Below are 14,960 nucleotides of genomic sequence, written 5' to 3' on the forward strand. Positions count from 1 at the left end.
TATGATTTATTCTACAATGGAAGGAATAGTCCTGAGTCGCTGCAGGCTTACGACCCGGCACTTGGGGGCTACATTATTCAAGTTGAGATTACATCAAATATGCAAGTCCCATGTCACTGCCAGCATGCACCATGGCACTTGGGGGCTAATGCAAAGTCATTTTTTGCTCACCTTATTGAAGACCCTACTCATCACATTGTAATGAGCCAGCCCTTGGGGGCTACTAATTGCTCCTGTCAAAAATTCAAAGTACACAAGCTTTAATCCATTATATTGAAGGGTCCATTGCTTAGTTGGTAGAGCACAAGACTCTTAACCTTGTGGTCGTGGGTTCAAGCCCTACATTGGAGGCTACATCCTATGATGTTATTTTCATTGATCATATATGCAAAGTCCCTGCTCATTATTACATAATGACCCGACCCTTGGGGGCTACACTGGTTGAAGTTCTTATGAGCATAAGGAAATTACAAGTCCCAGGTTGCTGCAAGCAGGACAACCCGGCACTTGGGGCTACATATGTGGAATATTCAATATTTACTAGTGATTGAGATGAACAACCTGGATTTCTTCAACGTTGCAACATTTATGTTAAAGCAAGTCTTAAGTTGTTACTACGCTCCCTCTTTAAGACCTGGGGACTACAAGTGATATGCATATATGAGAGGTACGCTTTCAAGCTTGATGTTAGCAACAATTATGACCCGGTGCCATCAATATTTACAAACCGACAATTTTGGCACTGATAAACTGGCAAGTTCTACATCTTCAAGCCGGATGAAAATCAGATGAGTATTTCAAGACCAATCTCTCCCTAATAATAAAGCACGAATTGAGTCTCCGGGTTCACCGTCGCGGCATTTTTACACAAAGGCCCCTCACTCTTTTTAAAATCAACCCGCACTCCATGATGTTTCATCTATTAAGTGAAACAAAAACGATTCTACATGCACCCGTCTCTCTATCCCCACGAGAACACGAACCATCCCGGCCACCCGGCGCTAGGGTTCCCTCCGCCGTCGCGCCCCATCCCTCCGCTCCCAGCAACCCTGTCCACTCTCTCCCATCCCCAGTCGTCGTCGTAGCCCCTCGCCGCCGTTCGATATCCAAGACGGAGCCTCGGCCGACAGCTCCTTGGAGCACGCCGCCCGCCAGTGGATGCCCTGATTCTGCGCGACCCCGCCAGAGACTCACCTCGCCACCTTGGCGCCTCCCGAAGGATCTCCGCCACCGCCTAGCGCTTCTGTGCGCAAGGATGCCGACGCCTCTCCTTGGTACCTCTATCTCCACTCCCTCTGGGCGCTTCTCACTGCTCCACACCCCTTTCCTCTCCCATCCTGTCCAATGCGGCTCATGGCCTGCTACAAACGCTTGCCGTCTCCCGTGCAGGCCCTCCTGGCGGACAGCCTCCAGCCCACACAAGCTTCCCTGTTTTGGCTCTGTTGGCTACCATGGTTGAGTAGAGCGAGGTGATCGAGAGGGGAAATAGTCACTTGATTTTTGCGGATTATGTTGGGCATGGAGATTGATCTTAACTTTTTGGTTGTCCGCAGATTCAATGATGACAACACGCACACCTTTCCCTGATGCTTGGGCAAAGGCATGTATGTCCGATGTGCAGGCAAAACTTTATAGATGCAGATTACATACATTAGAAATTGCCAACTCGGTGGATGATAAATACTATGACTTGGGACTCAGAAAAAAGATCAACACGTAGGTATGGGAGTTCGGAATATCCAACATTCCCTAGCTACTTCCTAATTGCTTTACGCACTACCTGCAATTGCAAGCTCAATGTGCTTACATTTCAATTAGCTAAATCTCTTTGTTGGCAATAGTTAATAGGTTAGGTGAAGTTTAGAACAATATGTCAATATGGTAAAGCCTTATTTTATTTAGGCTAGCAGCCTGCTATATAAATTATAAGGTGTGTAAAAAATCTCAGTTAGCTGTGCATGGCTTCCTTTGATCGGATCGTCGCTTGAGTAGACGATTTGCCATACACCAAGCTACTACAGGCTGATCACAGTTTAGCCAAGACGAAACTCTCACATATGAGATAGCTACTAGATCAATAGTTCAATTGTTTGCCTCAGGCCATAACCTTGATAACGATAATTTTTTTCTTGTACTTACAGATGCAGATTACATAGATCAGGACTTGCTAACTCGGCGTATGACACATACTAAACGACATCAACACGTAGGTATGAGAGTTCGGAATATCCAACATTTGCTAACTACTTTTTAATTGCTTCGTCCTCTACCTGCAATTACAACTTCAGTGTGCTTGATTTTCAATTAGCCAAGTGCATTTGTTGGTTTTAGTTCTTTTCTATATACAATTAATTATCAATAGGTTTGATGATACTTCAGAACAACATGTCAATGTTAGAGGCTTATTTTATTTTATTTGGACTAGCAGTTTTTGTTCTGCCAATAGAAATAATAAATGAGGGATTTCCCCAGTTTTTTTCTCTCATGTTGTTTTGACCATGATGTACCAGATTTTCAATGTGGAAAACAATTAGAATTGCACTTTTCAGGGGATGTACTTTAGTTGGTGTGCATGCCTTGGTTCATTGTTGCCTAGACAAGCTAGAGAATTTTTGCTGTGAGAAAATGTATGGACATTTGATGATTAGAGTTAAGAAAATATTATGATAACATGGTTTGGCTTAATACACTAGGTTGTTCGCTACCTTGAGGAGCTCGAGAAACTTATTGAAGTGCTTATATTTTAATTATAAGTTTTGATTCTTATGTTGGAGACATGACTATGCAAGGAAGTGGTGAGAGAATTTTGCAGTAGCTTTATAGTGATGTTTAGATAATTACCATTTAGATTAACAAAGAAAACAACTGGGAGCTGCTTTTAGAATTTCATTTATTATTTGTTAGACCATGATCATCTGCCGATAATTATTTTCCTCAATAGTTTTTCCTTTATTACTGATATTTTCATGTCATTTCAATTGATGCACCCTAATCTAATATCTACAAACTTCATTTACACAACACAATTGATTGTTGCTGATGTAGGTGAGACCATTGACTATTAGAGGTGAGTTGGCAAGCTGTTTTCTTCTATGGTTTGGCATGTAACTTTGTGTTCTCTAGCTCTTTTTAGTTTTATATTTTTCTAACAAACAAGACCAATCTTACCTTAAGAAGAAAAGCATCATTATAACCATGAAAAAAAATCTACTTAAATGTAAGGCTTTTGTTCGTCTATTAAGTCATTACCCGTCTAAACGAGACACAGAAATAATGAATTCTTACATGGTAAGTTTTTGTTTCATTTTCATTCTTTGCCTTATCCCGTGTTGGAAAAGAAGTTCAATTGTTTTTTTCTTCACAATGTACCAAAGATTCTGATGAACGATGCTTATTTTTCTCTCAGCTTCAAGAAACAGTCACTATATACTCTGTTTTGTATATATTATGTAGTTGTAAGGAGATGTTTTATTTTCTTTATATGCTACTATTTAACATCTTGGAAGAGTCCTGAATTTATTGGAGACAACAAAGTGGGCGCACCATTTGAGTTATTTGGCACCTTGATGCAGCAAATCAACACATGTTTGAGCTACAACGTATGTCACTTAAATAAATGTAACGTGATTTACCCCTTTATTTCTTTATCTCGAGAGACAATGTAGATATATGCATGTGTTTACATTTGTTGTGGTTGCATGTATCCTTGACTTTTGTTAGGCTGGGGACAAGAGTATCAATTTGTATAATGCTAATAATGTTGTCACATAATAGTGTAATGTATGTGTTATTGTGATGTTATCCAGTCAAACTCTTTAGAAAACAATGGTCGCTGCCAGAAGTTGGCTGGGGTGATTGTTGAATATAGATGGGAGCTTCTTTGAGGAAAGCCAAACAAGTGGCCGGGGATGTATCTCGCGGGACTCGATGGTTACAGTTTGGGGAGCAGCAGAGTTGCTTGCTAGCATCTTTTTTTCTTGCATCTACGAACTGATGATGCTTTACTTGCTATTGTTTCCCGTGGTAGTACATTATGGCTCACTGTTGTTTATGCTCGGACAGCAGCAGAGGAATAGACTCGGCAAGGAAGGGAGCTACTCCAGTGTAGTCGGTGGAATTGACTGGCAAAGTAAATCATGAAGCTCCTGGTTGGACCAAGAGGTAATTCCCTGTTTTCCCTGCACCATGCATTAGTTGATGTAGAATATTTGTGCGTCCAAATAACAACATGAATTTGGTTTTAGTAGTTTCTGAATTATAGCATCAGAAAAATTATGTGGCTTATTTTGGTAGCATTCGTGATGGACCAATATTGTGTTGAAGGCTAAGAATTGGGGCTGCACCTCCTACAACAGTCAGTTTCGTCGGTGGCCTACCAACAACACTGGTGAAGGAATAAGGGTGGCCCGAGACCGATAATAGGGGGCTCTTGAACTGGCAAAGCAAGAAGCCACCATCGCTTCATTGTCCCCAGAGATCGTTTGGTGATGTCCGATGGATATCATGTGACGGAGTGGAGACGCACACTCCCCTGCCCCAACTTTGGTGCCGCCACCTACCAATGCGGGGCACAGTCCTTCCTGACCCAGCCTACATCTTGATTGTAAATTTCTCTCACCTTCTATCTCGTGTTCATGTGGTCGTATTGATTTTGCCTTTTGAGAAGTGTTGAAAGAAGATTATGTGCTTCAGACGACTGAATGTCCGGTAATATCATCAACCTTCAGCCAGCAGCGGCTCCGAACTCTATCACCTCAAATGGTTTAGCATAGATCAGTCACATGTGAGGACGAAAGCTTGGATCAGCTTCTGTAGTCGCTATCTTTCATTTACAACCGAGTTTTCTTATGGTTATAGGATAGAAACTTTGTATTATTTTGCCATCTTCTTTCCTTCATGAAACTAGCTGCAGCAAGTAGCAATTTAAATTGATGCGAGAAAGTATCTATCTTTAATGTCCAACTGAAGATTTTCCAGTTGAAAACATCAACCAAGATACAACAAATCCTCATGGCCAGCAATCTTACCGTTATAAAGTTTCAGTCATCCTTTTAGATAATTAGGCCTGAGCTCGTTAACTTCCCATCTTAAGAAACTATTGTCAAGGTAGTAGTGGATGCTGCAATTGATAATTACTTGTGCTCTGAGATGGTGGCTCCTGAAAATGATTCATCACATCCTTGTGATTTTGAAGACAAAAAAGAAAGAGAGTTCTCTTACTTGCTGGATATACTATTACTAATTGCTTCTGCATTGAGTATCAGCTATATAAGGTGCGCCAGTCCCTTTGACTATTTTGCATGCAATGATATGTTTGGCATGCTTGAAAAAATACAAGAAACTTACTAAGTGGTCAAGGGCACAAAGTAAAACTTACTGTAACTTAGCTACCAATGTGACATACTACTGGTCAGGTTTACCACTCACCATTAATATGCTGATGGAGTTCTCCAATTCTAAAACAAATTCACCATGCATTGAATGGATCATTCAATTGTGCAATGCAAATGGTGTGTCCTCTGTTAGTCAGAGGATCTGAGAATCGGGATAGATCAGGATGGGTTTCATATGTGAAATTTTGCTTAATGGATGCTCCAAGTTTCCTCTAATCAGCAGACCTATGGGATATGGGCCTCTGTTTGCCCCTGGTACTCCTGATGCAGGATCTACACTTCCAGTTTGACTACCTGAGGGAAGGGTCTCGCTTCAGTTGCTTTGGGTCATTATATGTTTTTTTGTTGAAGGGTGGTACATGGGCTTAACCGCGTCCAGAACTGAACTTTAGTAGTAGGGACAGCAAAATTATCTAAAAAATACCGTATAAATGGTCATAGAGTGCCAAATAGTTAAGAAAAACTGTAAAGAAATGCGAACCGAAAGGAAGGGGCAAATTGTTTTCTAATGTTAGAAGTCCGATTGAACACTGTAGTGGTTATCTTATTTCTGTTGGCTCTATGATAACCTTCTTATATATGCAAGTTACTCTGAAGCAGCAAGATAAACAAGGTGATGTATCATGAAAATAGGGTCTATGTAGCATAATCTAATTTGTGTATCTTTTCTCCTACATTCGTTTCTTTACTTTGGTCCATAAGTTTCCAGAGATCTATTTGAAACAACTAACCTGTCCTACTAGCCCATCCTTTTTTCTAGAATGTATATGCCGTAAAACTGTACTTATTTTTAATATATGTTGAAGCATTTGGTACCAACAGATTTTTCGGCAACTAACATTGCGCATATTTGTCATGGTTGGATTTTGTTTAATATTGAAAACCTAAGATTAGAACTGTATACCGGGGGTCATGGTTAGAAGTTGAATGATAAGGGATGAAATAATTGATTTTGGGTCATAAATCAAATCAAATGTGATGATTCTTTCTCCCGTTGCAACGCACGGGCCCTTTTGCTAGTATTTTTTATTAAGCATTGGAAGCTGAGTCAAATAGATTATGCTTTACAATATTTTTCTGCAATAAGCAAATGTCAAGAAATTGACTATGAAGCTAATCTATTGACCCGGAATTTCCAGAAGAAGTGCCCGGATTTTTCGCATTGGCAAAATTTGAAGATATCTTCTAAAGGAGATTTGCTATGAGTTCATGGGCACATATCAAGAAGGAAATGACAAGGACTTAGGGATGATCAGGTGCCGGTTCAGAAAAACTTTTACCCGGAGCGCAACCTATGAAATATGTTCTTGTGTTTATTTTGCAGGATGAGTTTAACATGGATAAATCCAAATTAAACTGGGGGGCTAATGTCGGGGATATACCCCGCGGTGTAACCCAGCCGGACTTGGCGACCCACCACTACTAGGGAAAAGCCTAGCAGTAGCGCGGGTGGCCGCGCTACTAGTATGACGCTACATCTAATGTTTAGCAGTAGCATGGGCTAAACCGTGCTGCTGCTGTATCCACTTAGTAGAAGCGCTTGCTTGAAAGGGCGCTACTAGTAATTACTAGTAGCGCCTCTTGCAGCCTGCGCTACTAGTACTATTCCGTATTATATTTCTTTTTATTTCATGTTGTATTAATACACCTTTATACAAGTCTTCATACATCAACAATTTAGAGATTGTTTTTACATCATAATGAGTTACTAGATCACTGGGTGAAAGAACCATGGACTAGTTTCAAGCGGATATACATCCACTTGAAACTAATCCGCGGTTCTTTCACCCAATGATATAATAAGTATCATCATCATCATCATATCAGTAACAACTTATCATCATAATACATCATTGTCATATAACACCTCCTCATGATCATCATTTTCATCAATGAGACATCATATAGCAAGTTGGTCACTAGTCATAATCACAACTTCTCGTCATCATCATCAACTCTAACACATTGTGCCACATAATAACACATTCTACCTAGGAGCTACTTCTCTCTCATAGGACTTACTACCTTCTCTTAGGTAAAATAGTATAAAACAAGATAGGCCCTGACTCTCCATTATGGAGAATGGAGATTATCCTGTCTCCAATTCTTTCCTTTCGCACAATGTTGCTTCCAAGTACCTCCTTAGGACTCTCCATGCATTTTTTCCATTCTTTGATTTTCATGTCTTCACCGGTTTTAGAAATCCGATATGGACAAGTGTGATTCGTAGGATGACCTGGAAGTATGTTCAAAACATCAAGGTGACCATTCTGAAACATCAATGAGGCACACAATCCTTCGGGATTTTCTATTGAAAAACACAGTAATAACTTCGTGGTTAGCAATGTAGTTCAGTTTTAGAAGAATTTGTGTAGAACATGCACGTATGTCGTAATAGTAAAAAAAATCTTACCATGACATCTCCATGGGTGTTACCGTAGTTCAACAAGTGCACTAGTGACACGTATTGACCATAATGTTGAGGAGTTTGATAATAGATATTGTAATTCTCAAGATCAGTACAAAATGCGATCAGATGATTTTTTTCCTGATAGGTGAATTCTAAGCCATCGGTCTAGTAGGTTCTGTCTACCATCTTCCGCACGTTCTTTGAAGAATGAAAATAAGCTGTCAATGGAAATAAGCTATCAACTATTTTGAAATAAACAATATAAATTACTTAATAACTTTGTTTGAGAAACTCACATAGCGGTAGAATTGGAAGCGTATCAACAAGGACCCAAATGTCCATATTGTCTTGGTCGATGTCAGGATCACCAAGATCCATGGTGACAAGCATACCCTCATAAAAACCATACATATTGCAAAGTGCTTCCCAATTTCTGCAACCAAAATACGCTCTCAGAATTGTACATATTTACTTCAAAATCCATACCATGATGGGTCCTTAGGTGAATTTTCTTTGTTTCGAAACTTTCATGGTCTTCAAAACCCATCCTCTCCAAGACATAGCGTCTTGCATGGCATGGGATAAGCTAGTCGAATTGTAAAAGATGAAAATTACATGTTGAAATAGTTGAAGTCGTGCTTAACTACGAAAAAAACACTCGTCGTTGCGTATTTCAACATCGAATGTCTCCTGGAGCTTAATGCTGAAGCGCCAATCTTCATCCAGGTGAGGCCTGTTGCACAGACCTCGATCGTCGTTGCACCAGCCGCACTCCCCCGGGAGACTTTTGTCGTCCAATGATGACATTTCCTATGTTCATAATTCAAAGATTAAACTTGTACAATTAAATATATGTAGTACAAAAACTAAATTAGATCATTATTATTCATCATGAGCATAATGTCGTTTAATTATCTTTCTAGAAATTCCAGGCCACTCGATATTTCCTACATATTCTAGCACAAGTCATGCCAAAGTTCACGGAAAAATATGACATGACCTTTGCTAAAAAAGGACATATCGAGTGCCTGAAATTTGTCGGAACAGAAATTAATCAACACTCCCGCAAAACATAGGCAAACACATATCCTATTTGAGCAACACAAGATATACATGTTTTTATCTACATCATATGAGCATTCAAACTTGATGGTCATTGCATTTCAATGGTTGAAAATATGAACAAAAACATTTCAAAATATCTTATAGTACTCATATTGACATGGAGATTTGGCTGGTCTCACCTCGAGGTCGGAGGGGGTCGGTGACAGGGACGACAACGGGGATGATGGAGGGGCTCCTTGATTTCTGCAAAAACAAAAACCCTATAATCTATCAACTAATCAAATGCATACGCCTTGCATAGTGGGGTCCAATTTGAGCATTCAAAATAGGAGTACTTCTCCAATTTGAGCATTCAATAAGCAAAAGCAAATCGTAAAATAAATAAGTATTCAAATTAGCATGCATTCAATAAGCAAAGTAAATCATCTCTTGCGTCCGTACATCGTCGAATATTATCACTAATACATCTCGAATAGTATCATACATATAAGATCACTAATACAACTAAAACCCTAGCGAACGACGGGTATCGGCGCGGGCGGTGGACACCCAAAGAGAAGGAACCATCACAGGATCATAGCTCCAGTGAGATCCCTGAAGAACTTGCCAGGTATTGGAGAACCCGCCCTCCAACGCAACCATGTAGTGACAGACGTGCGCGTCCTCCTCACTGACACGGTGACGTACCACCTCCGCGGGGTATTCAAGCCTCTACACTGTCACCGACCCAGGCAACCGCCACCAAATAAGGTTCGGGTCAACGGCGGGCTAGCTCCTCACCAAGTTGCGCCCCCCGGTAGGTAGCACCTCCCAGTACCAGCCCGGCGGAGCCTAGTCCCAAACATGGCCCCTCAGATCTAGGTGTCCTCTGCCGAGTCGATGACGAGGATGCGGGATAGGCACCATCGACGTCGATGCGGGAATAATTGATTTAACTAAAAAAATAACAACTGAACATAAATTTTCTTACTAAAAATAAACTAGTTCTATTAATTCAACTAAACACTTACTATAAATAAAAATAAACTAGTTCTTACTAAAAATAAATTAGTTCAATTAGTTCTATTAATTTTCTTACTAAAAATACACGACTTCTATTAATTCAACTAGTTCTTACTAAAAATAAACTAGTTCAACTAGTTCTATTAATGTTCTTACTAATTCTATTAAACACTGCCGCCCTATTTCTTAAGCATCTACAAGTACTAACTAATCAGATGAACCCTACCTAGGAACTACTGCCCTAATTAGCATCTAATTTGATGAACCCTAACTAATTTGACGCACTCTAAAATTTGATGAACCCTAGGAACCCTAGCTAGGCAAAGGTAGGGGAGGAGGAGGAGGAGGTGTAGGCGTGCTCACCTCGGCTCTCGGTGGAGTTAGGGAGCGGTCAAGGGAGGGGCAGGCAGCGTCGAGGTCGGGGTCGGGGGCGGTGTCGAGGTCAGGGTCTAGGGTGGCGACAAGGTTGTGAGGACGGCAATGGGAGAGCGCGCGGTGGTCGCGCCGACGGCGGCTAGAGCAGATGAGTTTGATTTGGGGGAAGTGGCCGTGGGGAAGAAGGAGCGAGCGGTTAAGTCAAAAGTAGCAGTAGCACGTTCCAGGAAAAGCGCTACTGCTACATTAGCTATAGCTAACTTAGCTATAGCACTGGATGACATAACATGCTACTGCTAAGTTAGCTATAGCGCTCATCCTGAAAACACATTGCCGCTACACCTTTCTCCTTTAATTTCCTTTCTCATTTGGTTTCCTTCACATTTTCTTTTTTTCCTTCCCCTTTTTCTATTTCTTTCATTTTCATTTACTTTTCTATATGTTTTACATTTTATTTTCCTTCCATTAGCAGTAGCGCTTTTTGTGCGAAACACGCTACTACAACAAGCTTAGCAGCAGCGCGTTTTGCTTAAGCTCACTACTACTAATGGTAGCATGGCGAGAACAGTAGGTGAATTGTAGTTGTAGCGCTTCTTCCCTGAGACATGCTACTGCTATACACATAGCTGCAACGTGTTTCTTTGCCACGCGCTAGTGGTAAGTAGTAGTAGTGCTTATTTTTGTCCCGCGCTACTGGTAAAATTTTATGTATAAGGTTTTCCCTAGTAGTGCACTGGTGACCTGCCCTGACCCGGCGACTGACTAGTAACCGGCCCAGAGTTGGCGGATCATTGGTGACACGGCAGGGCGGGTCAGAGGAGCAACAAGACCCGGGGGCCTAGAAGGCGGCTCATGGAAGGCCGACTCATCTTATGGTGGTCTAGTTTAAGGCATAAGGAATATTCTCTTACAAAGGAAGCAATATTAAGATCCCACTTGTAATAGAGTAGTCCTAGTCCTACTAGGACTCCACATGTAACCCGCCCCTCCAACTTATATAAGGAGGGACAGGGCACCCCAAGAGGGACAAGTTCCACGAGTTGGAAAGATTAGGGTTAGACGAAAAAGTCTATAGCTCTCGAGAAAGAGCACCCTGTAATCATGTTCATCATCATCAATATAAATGAGGCAAGATGTAGGCTTTTACCTCCACCGTGAGGGGCTGAACCTGGGTAAAACCTTGCGTCTCTCGATTCCGACCAACCCCTTCAAGCTACTACATGGATGCGTTGGCCTCACGACTAAGTCCTGACACGAAGGACATCTGCCATGACAATTCCACGACACAGCGCGACGACGATGACACTAATGGTTTTTATGAAGGTTCAGGCCTCCCCTGTTCTTCTTCTCTCTGTAGGGCGTCTGAGGGAGTCCTGGGTTAGGGGGTCTCTGGACAGCCGGACTATATCCTTTGGTCGGACTGTTGGACTATGAAGACACGGGATTGAAGACTTCGTCCCATGTCCGGATGGGACTCTACTTGGCGTGGAAGGCAAACTAGGCAATACAGATATGTATATCTCCTCCTTTGTAACCGACCTTGTGTAACCCTAGCCCCCTCCGGTGTCTATATAAACCAGAGGGTTTTAGTCCGTAGGACAACAGACAAGCAGACCATAGGCTAGCTTCTATGGTTTAGCCTCTTCGATCTCGTGGTAGATCAACTCTTGTAATACTCATATCATCAAGAATAATCAAGCAGGACGTAGGGTATTACCTCCATCAAGAAGGCCCGAACATGGGTAAACATCGTGTCCTCTGCCTCCTGTTACCATCGGGCCGCTGCACTGTATTGCTTCTAGCCCACGTATGTGTTTTATTTCTTCTCTGTGACATTTTGCATTTTCCAGTGCATGCATATTTACAGGAAATGCCACTGTTTTGTATTGTTAATAACTAAATATGCATGCTTCCAAATTAAACAAACTATATATATAAAATGCTTAGAATTTTATCTAGTTTCATAATATGCTTCTTTCATCCATGTTTAAAATTTTTAAATTGCTGTTTGCATTAAGTTGCATAAATGCCATGTTAAAATGATTTATTTCATAACTAAATAACCGTAGCTCCAAATTTAATAAACTTTATATGTAAATGGGGTAGAAAAATGCCTAGTTTAACATGGTGGCATTACTTTGCATGTTTAATAACTCTAAAATTGTGTTTAGGGCAGAACAGTACCAAATTCAAATATTGCATATGGGGATTTTCCGGAATTGTTGTTCGTTGTTTCTAGCCTCATTTAAACTTGCCTAGATAGGTAGTTTTGTTGTGCTTCACCCCTTGCCATGTTTAATAACGTTTAATATTGTTGGGTACATAAACGAGAGAGAACTAAATAATTGATGTGGTGTTTCGTCAATATGCAACGGAGTTGCATATTGAGCTCCACTTAGTTTGTAGGATTGTTTGTGCATTTTGCCATGCCATGTTTCATTAAATCATACATGCATCATACTTGGTTGTGCATCATGCCATGTTTAGGTGATGGTTGTTAACTATGTTGCTTGCTTCTTTCCGGGTTGCTTCTCTCGTTAGCTTCGGTTTCGTTCCGAAGTTGTGAGGATCCGTTCGACTACATCCGTTTGTCTTCTTCATGGACTCATTCTTCTTCCTTGCGGGATCTCAGGCAAGATGACCATACCCTCGAAATCACTTCTATCCTTGCTTGCTAGTTGTTCGCTCTATCGCTATGTCACGCTACCTACCACTTGTTATATCATGCCACCCATATTGCCATGTCAAGCCTCTAACCCACCTTCCTAGCAAACCGTTGTTTGGCTATGTTACCGCTTTTGCTCAGCCCCTCTCATAGCACTGATAGTTGCAGGTGAAGCTGAAGTTTGTTCCATGTTGGATCATGGTTATATTGGGATATCATAATATATCTTATTTAATTAATGCATCTATATACTTGGTAAAGGGTGGAAGGCTCAGCCTTATGCCTGGTGTTTTGTTCCACTCTTGCCGCCCTAGTTTCCATCATACCGGTGTTATGTTCCTTGAGTTTGCGTTCCTTACGCGGTTGGGTGTTATGGGAACCACTTGACAGTTTGCTTTGCATAAAACTCCTCCAGCAAGGCCCAACCTTGGTTTTACCATTTGCCTCACCACCACCTATACTTTTCCCTTGGGAGTCATGCTCCCGAGGGTCATCTTTATTTTAACCCCCCGGGCCAGTGCTTCTCTAAGTGTTCGTCCGAACCCGGGCAACCCGCGGGGCCACCTCGGGGCAACTTGAGGGCTGGTTTTACTTGTAGCTTGACCTATCCGGTGTGTCGTGAGAACGAGATACGTGCGACTCCTATCAGGATTGTCGACACATCGAGCGGCTTTGCTGGTCTTGTTCTACCATTGTCGAAATGTCTTGTAACTAGGATTCCAAGACTGATTGGGTGTTCCCGGGAGAAGGAATATCCTTCGTTGACCATGAGAGCTTGTGATGGGCTATGTTGGGACACCCCTGCAGGGTTTGAACTTTGAAAGCCGTGCCCGCGGTTATGTGGCAGATGGGAATTTGTTAATGTCCGGTCATAGAGAACATGACACTTGACTTAATTTAAATGCGTCAACCGCGTGTGTAACCGTGATGGTCTCTTTTCGGCGGAGTCTGGGAAGTGAACACGGTTCTTGTGTTATGACTGTGCGTAAGTAGTTTCAGGATCACTTCTTGATCACTTCTAGCTTCACGGCCGTTATGTTGCTAATATTCTCGCTCTTATTTGCGTATGTTAGCCACCATATTTGCTTAGTGATTGCTGCAGCTCCACCTCAGTACCTTATCCTACACATAAGCTTAAATAGTCTTGATCTCACGGGTGTGAGATTGCTGAGTCCTCGTGACTCACAGATACTTCCAAACAGTTGCAGGTGCCGATGATACCAGTGCAGGTGGCACAACCGAGCTCAAGTGGGAGCTCAATGAAGATCTTGGTTGTTGTTTGGTGTTTTTTCCGAATGATCAGTAGTGGAGCCCAGTTGGGACGATCAGGGATCTAGCATTTGGGTTTTTTGTTCTTTTATTGTGGTTCCGTAGTCGGACCTGATTGTATTTTGGATGATGTATGTTTAACTTGTTATTTGTGTGAAGTGGCGATTGTAAGCCAACTCTTTATCCCTTTCTTATTTAGTACATGGGATTGTGTGAAGATTACCCCACTTGCGACTAAACCACCATGCAGTTATGCCTCTAAGTCGTGCCTCGACACGTGGGAGATATAGCCGCATCGTGGGTGTTACAAGTTGGTAATCAGAGCCTTCCCCGACTTAGGAGCCCCCTGCTTGATCGTATCGCTGGCGTTGTTGATTCTAGAACAAAATGTTTTGAGTCTTAGGATTATATATATCAGAGAGTAGGATTCTCTTACTCCTTAGTCCCTTTGTCACTCTGGTGAGTCCTCCTGACGTAGAAGTTTTGACTTCCCTCTCCTCAAATTTCACGATTTTTTTAGGATCACGCGGGTATCTTGGAATCGTTCCAATATTCTTGTGACGAGAACATTGTTCTTGGTGCCTCCTGACATTTAGGGGTTGTGGCAGTGTCCCGGGGAGTTCAGCTCTGAGGTGTTGTCGTCACAATTTTATCGTTGCAGTTTTGGAATACCTGAGTTCGCCGACATCGAAAATCTCTTTTATGCAGTTGTTGGTGAGATAACCTCGACGCCACCCAGTACTGGGGCGGGAGTCCGGGAGTATTGCCATAACTCGTATAA

At 41.8% G+C, this 14,960-nt stretch overlaps 1 long non-coding RNA gene across 4 annotated transcripts; it reads left to right on the forward strand.

Annotated features, from left to right (window-relative positions):
- Window positions 1-941: 941 nt before the first annotated feature.
- Window positions 942-4,932, forward strand: LOC125551357. 4 transcript variants are annotated; one of them, XR_007302468.1, is made up of 6 exons: window positions 942-1,274; window positions 1,390-1,469; window positions 1,554-1,720; window positions 2,142-3,067; window positions 3,507-4,161; window positions 4,324-4,932. It is a non-coding gene; the product is annotated as an uncharacterized LOC125551357 (long non-coding RNA). The 4 variants fall into 4 exon arrangements; XR_007302466.1 differs by having other exon boundaries at window positions 2,142-2,210; window positions 3,046-4,161; XR_007302467.1 differs by having other exon boundaries at window positions 2,142-4,161; window positions 4,294-4,932.
- The last annotated feature ends 10,028 nt before the right edge of the window (window positions 4,933-14,960 follow it).

This window comes from Triticum urartu, chromosome 4, assembly GCF_003073215.2.
Source record: "Triticum urartu cultivar G1812 chromosome 4, Tu2.1, whole genome shotgun sequence".
Lineage (NCBI taxonomy): Eukaryota > Viridiplantae > Streptophyta > Magnoliopsida > Poales > Poaceae > Triticum > Triticum urartu.